This window comes from Phyllobates terribilis, unplaced genomic scaffold, assembly GCF_046119375.1.
Source record: "Phyllobates terribilis strain yellow unplaced genomic scaffold, ASM4611937v1 Scaffold_13__5_contigs__length_258822181, whole genome shotgun sequence".
Classification (NCBI taxonomy): domain Eukaryota; kingdom Metazoa; phylum Chordata; class Amphibia; order Anura; family Dendrobatidae; genus Phyllobates; species Phyllobates terribilis.
Window position 1 is genome coordinate 241,838,506 of NW_027362773.1, and position 6,704 is coordinate 241,845,209.

The following is a 6,704-nucleotide window of genomic DNA, read 5'->3' on the forward strand; positions in this document are numbered from 1 at the left end:
CTCGATGTCTCCCTCCCCAAATCCATATAGGATTCCATCCAGTCCAACTTTCCCTTTGCCTGGCCTTCACAGGGTATCAAATACTTAGGAATTCCTATTCATAGAGACCTCTCCCATCTATGTTATCTTAATTTTGGGCCCTTTATTGAACAATTCCATACAGACCACGGTTGGCAAGTTAGAACTGTAAGATTCACTACGTGAACCACTGGTGTTTTGTGGAAAAGCACATGTACACTGCGTTCCAAATTATTATGCAAAAAGTGTTTAGGAGTGATAAGGGAAGAATTTGTTTGTTTGTCAGTTAAACTCATTGATGGTGATGTGTGTCAGGGCTCTTTATATCACTGTAAGCAATTGCAGACACCTGTGCTAATTAGTTTGGCAGGTGTGTCCAATGAAAGGCAAGACTACTTAAGAAGGCTCTCTCACATTATTAAGCAGCCTACATTTTCTGCCAAAATGGGAAAGAAAAAGGATGTGTCGGCTGCTGAGAAGCAACAAATTGTGGAGTGTTTAGGTCAAGGCATGACTACAATCAACATTGTGCGATGATCAGGATGAAGTGTCTTGGCAATCAAGAAGTATGTAGCTGATTCACAGTACACACGTGTGCATGCTGATAAGGGCAAATTGAGGACTCTTTCCTACAGGCAATTACGTCAGGTTGAAAGAGCAGCGGCAAAAAAGCCTTGTCATAGCAGCAGACAAGTTTTTGAAGCTGCTTGTGCCTCCAACGTCCCCCGAACAACAAGATGCAGGGTCCTTCAGAGTTTTGCAGCTGTGCATACGCCATCCTGTCGACCTCCTCTATCTACTTCACACAAGCAGAAACGGCTCCAGTGGGCCAAACATTACATGAAGACTGATTTCAAAACTGTTTTGTTCACGGATGAGTGCCGTGCAGCGCTCGATGGTCCAGATGGATGGAGTGGAGGATGGCTGGTTGATGGACACCCCACGCAAACACGGCTACAGCGCCAACAAGGAGGAGGTGGAGTAATGTTTTGGGCTGGAATCATGGGGAGAGAGATTGTCGGCCCCTTTAGGATCCCTGAAGGCGCTAAAGATGAACTCCATAATGTATGTGGATTTTCTCAAACAGCACTTCCTGCCATGGTTCAAGAAGAAGAACCGTGTATTTCACAGCAAGATCATTTTTCTGCATGATAATGCACCATCTCATGCTGCACATAAAACATCTGCATCTCTGGCTGATATGGGGACAAACTTATGGTGTGACCCCCATGCTCCCCTGACCTCTACCCCATTCAGAACCTTTGGAGCATCATTAAAAGGAGTGTCTATGATGGCGGGAGGCAGTTCACATCTAAGCAACAGCTCTGGGAGGGTATTCTGTCCTCATGCAAAACAATTGAAGCAGAAACCATCCAAAACCTGACAAATTCAATGGACGAGAGAGTTCAGAAGCTCCTTTCGAACAAGGGGTCCTATGTGAAAATGTAACATCACCTAGAATAAAGTTTTGAGTTGAAAACTGTTTGATTTCAGTTTCTAACAACCTGCTAATGCTTATAATTTCAAAAATGACCATTTTTTTGGTCTTTATTAAAATGAAAAGGTTGATCGAAAAGTTTGGGGGATCTAAAAGTGTGGCAACCCAGTAGTCATGATTACTTCGAATTCTGACAATATGAGGGTCATGCTGCAGGTAGTGCAGCAAGAAGGCACTTATGTGTCTTGCGCATCTCGGAGCCCCAAAATTATTTTCCGGGCTAGATGCAGCTAAAAATTATTTTTAATTTTAAATCTGGTGGAGCTTATTATAGATGGCCTAATAGGATCAGTGCTGCACACTGCTACAAAGCCCAAATTATTTTCCAGTCAAGATACAGATAAACATGATTAGTAATTTGAAAGCTTAAAACGGTTGGTAGGGTGATTTTAACCAATCATCAAGCTTTTACTCTCCCCAGGATGACACAGGGGTAGAAAAGTCGTTTCGGATCCATGATTTGTTCATCTTTATGAACGTGAGTCTGTCTACATTATCAGTGGAGAGCCGCGTGCGCTTATCTGTCAGCACACCACCAGCAGCGCTGAACACACGTTCAGACAGAACGCTGACTGCGGGGCATGACAAGATCTCCAAGGCGTAAGTGGCTAGCTCCGGCCATTTATCCAGATTGGAAGCCCAAAAAGAGCAAGGGTCCAGTGACACAGTCGTGGCTTCAATGTTTACTTGGAGATACTCCTGTACCATCGTCTCTAGGCGTTGACTATGTGTCAGACTTCTTGTCTCCTGTGGCCTTGCAAAGGATGGGCTAAAAAAGTGGTGAAATGATTCCGCAAAATTGATGTTACCAGCAGATACTGTGGTTCTGTTACGGTTTGAGTGCTGAACACTTGACGGTCCCACGGTTGGCAAGTTGGAACTGTGAGATTCACTACGTGCACCACTGGTGTTTTGTGGAAAAGCACATGTAAGATTCTGCAACAGTCTCTGCTGATACTCCTGCATGCGTGCATCCCTTTCTATGGCAGGAATACTTTCGGCAAATTTACTTTTGTACCGGGGATCTAACAGTGTGGCAACCCAGTAGTCAGGATTATTTCTAATTCTCACAATTCGAGGGTCATGTTGCAGGTAGTGCAGCAAGAAGGCACTCATGTGTGTTGCGCATCCAGGAGCACCAAGTCCCTGTTGTGTTGGTGGCGAGGTAATGTGACACCCCAGGGGTCTGGTTGCCACAGTAATAGAGATATTACGTCTGAGAGCAGGTGGGAGATCTCTTGGTCAGGAATCCTATCCATGCCACACCTCCTGCCCAGTCCTGGGAGGGGAAGAACTTCCCCTATATAAAACTTGGGCTGAGGCAGGGTTAGAGAGTTAAGAAGAGGAGCAGCTATAGGAAAGAGAGATCAGGAGTAGTGTTGAGCCACCCCCGTAGTGTTCGAGTTCGGTTCGGTTCGTCGAACACCCGTGTGTTCGCCGAACTGTTCGTCGAACTGTTCGTCGAACACCTTCAAACACCGTTAAAACCAATGGCAGGCAAACAAAAACACATAGAAACACATAGAAAACACCTTCAAAGGTGTCCAAAAGCTGACAAACTGCTCAGAAGACACAACTAACACATGGAAAAGTGACAAGTACATATAGTCATGCGAAAAGAAAAGAGGTGGAGGAGTAAAAGGAGGGGGAGACACAGATATAGGCATGTCATGCCCTTCTAAAATCCAAAAAGTGAGAAGCCGACACGGCCAGTCCGCTCCTGCCCGTGCCACCTCCGTGTCGCCGGGTTTGTGCCAGAGCCGCGGTGAACCCTGACGGCCAGCCCCCCTCTCCCAATACTGGTGCCTGTCCGCTGGTGGGTCGAGAGAGCCCCCCTGTGGTGGAGGCAGCTCTAAGCTTTTTAATTTAAATTGTCCCTCTAATTTGAATGAATACACTTTAAATCCATTTACAAGGATCTATTGGAGGACAAGTCTCATGCCAGCAGCCGCGTAATTCCAGCTCCAGTAGCGTCCACTAAAGCTGCTGCAGTTAAAAAGCTTTTATAAGGATCGAGCTCGGCTGTCCACCGCAAGGCATCCTAGTGCCAGTCCCAGCCCCTATGCCTTGGGGTGCCTCCTGATGCTCTTCACTAAGTATTCCGTGGTCCCGAAGCATTTCCTTTGAAAAAATTAAGTGTCCAAACTACAGGTGGTGTAGCTTGCTTAACAGCCGGGATAATCCGCTGACTAGCAGACACTGCTACTAGGCACAAAGTATTTCCTGGGCTAGATGCAGTTAAAAATTTGTAAGTAGATACTCTCGTTGGATGCTGAGAAAGCATTCCATAGAGTCTCCTGGCACGCCATATATGATTCTCTTAAAAAGCTTGGGGTAGGGGTCTAGGGGACCCTTTTATAGCCAAAATCACGGCCCTGTATCACAATACGTCACCTAGGCTGAAGATAAATGGAACTGTAGCACCGAGGGCTCGGTTGCTACAGACGTATTGCACCTCACCCAGAGGTGTGATATCTCACTCTCAGATAAGGATGGAGTGTGGATCAGGACCCGACACCTGCATGCATTACACCACATTGCCGTGGGGCAGGGCGACCAATATGCCCCTGAGATGGGCACGACAGTCCCTGTCCCTGGCTGGAGTGGGGGGAGGGAACACTGAGGAAGGGGAACCCTGCAGTGCAGGAGCAGGGAGGAAGCAGTTCCTGGGTGCATTGAGAAGGGAGTATAAAAGGTGGGCACCATCTTAGTTCAGTGCAGAGAAGTCTGAGCAGAAGTGGCAGGGAGCAGGGGCTCTGCATGAGCTCTGCTCCGGAGGCGGGCCTAGTAACAGAGGCCCAGGCCTGCAAGAGGGAGAAGGAAGGAAGAGGAGCGGAGAAGGCTCCAGGAACGAGGAATGAAGGGATCCCAGGGGTGCGGACGGGCGAGTCGCCACCGCACGCCCGAATCCACCTGCGTGGAGGGGTCAGGCCAAAGGGGGAGACCGGTCCCCGAACTAGTGGAGGCAGGAAACGACCCTCAGCTAGAAACCGGAGGCTCTGACATTTTATGTGGCGCAGCCCCTTGCTCCACCCGCTAGGAAGGCACCACATAGGGTCAGGGAAACTGGCGCCAAGTTTACCAAGAGGAGGCCCGAGGCAGCCGGACAGAAGTGTTGGTAAGAAAGGCCAGACAAAGGACACACAAAGGGGGTCCTGTGAAGCGCTCCAAAGTTATCTGAGAGTTGTCTGAGCCCCTCACCTGGTGAGCACAGTACGACGTGGGCAGCCGTTACCTGCAGACGTGGTCTGGATAATAAGAACTGTGAGTAAAGGCCCTGAACTGCATCACTGACTCCGTGTCGTTACTGCTGCTGCCCTGCACCATCACCCCCATCCTCCGCATACACTGCCCTGAGGCTATACTCCTCCCGTGGGGAGTTATGCTGCGCTCTGCTGCACCCACAACACCAGCCTTAGCGGTCTGCCCTGTAGCGGCGGTTCACTCTGACCGCAATCCACGGGTGGCGTAGTCGGACATTTAAACATCAAAACCACATAAATAGTTCCGCCACTGGTTTGACCGCCCTGAGCCACGGAACCGGATCGCCGCCACGAAGACTACAACCACCAGCATCCACCAAAAAGGGTCCGGCTCCGGGTGTCCCAAGGCCCAGGGGGTGCGTCAGAACATTTTCATCACCTTTCACAATCACCAATGGGACAAGGCAGGGATGTCCTCTGTCCCCTCTCTTATACATCCTAGTGACGGAGCACCTGCTCTCATCAATTCGCCATAACCCCAATATTAGGTGGATTGAGGTGGGAGGCACCGAGTACAAGTGCTCTCTATTTGCTGATGATGTCCTAGTATATATCACTCAATCACATATATCAATCCCTGCTGTTATGGCTGAAATAGATCACTTTGTTACATGGTAAAATTTTAAAATCAATGCAGCGAAGTCTGAGGCCCTCGATGTCTCCCTCGCCAAATCCATATAGGATTCCATCCAGTCCAACTTTCCCTTTGCCTGGCCCTCACAGGGTATCAAATACTTAGGAATTCCTATTCATAGAGACCTCTCCCATCTATGTTATCTTAATTTTGGGCCCTTTATTGAACAATTCCATACAGACCACGGTTGGCAAGTTGGAACTGTGAGATTCACTACGTGCACCACTGGTATTTTGTGGAAAAGCACATGTAAGATTCTGCAACAGTCTCTGCTGATACTCCTGCATGCGTGCATCCCTTTCTATGGCAGGAATAATTTCTGCAAATTTACTTTTGTACCGGGGATCTAACAGTGTGGCAACCCAGTAGTCAGGATTATTTCTAATTCTCACAATTCGAGGGTCATGTTGCAGGTAGTGCAGCAAGAAGGCACTCATGTGTGTTGCGCATCCAGGAGCACCAAGTCCCTGTTGTGTTGGTGGCGAGGTAACAATCATGCTTCCTTCCTCTGTCCTCTCCCCCCAACCTCGCACAACAGAAATGTGATCAAGGTCTCCCTCATCTGATGAGTCTTCCATCAGTTCGTCCTCCACTTCTTCCTGGGCTCCTGCACCTTCCTCACTAGTTTGGCTGCTACCATGCGCCCTGGTAAAATCATCTCCCCCACCCTCACATGCCTGCCGCCCTGGTGCTGCCGACCGTCTGGACCTTGCAGATGTTAGCCCTTCCGCATACAACTCCTCCTCCTCTACTTCCTCCACCTCCTCTTGTGCCACCACCTGACTCCGAATTCTGTTTAACATGTGCTCCAGCATGTAAATCACCGGAATAGTCATGCTGATAATGGCATCGTCAGCACTAAACATCTTCGTCGCCATTTCAAAACTGTGCAGAAGGGTGCATAGGTCCCTGATCTGAGACCACTCCTCCAGCGTGATTTGCCCCACCTCTGAATCTCGTTGGCCCAGGCTATACGTCAGAACGTATTGCACCAGGGCTTGTCGGTGCTGCCACAGTCGCTGCAACATGTGCAGAGTTGAATTCCACCGGGTAGGCACATCGCATTTTAGCCGGTGAAGTGGCAGGCCCAACGACTTCTGTAGAGATGTAAGTCGCTGAGCTGCGGGATGCGAACGGCGGAAGTGAGCACACAGCGACCGTGCCCTCTGCAGAAGGCCATCTAGTCTGGGATAGTGGGCTAAAAATTGCTGGACAACCAGGTTCAACACGTGAGCCATACAAGGCACGTGTGTGACATTGCCCCGGCGAAGGGCCGCACCCAGGTTTGCAG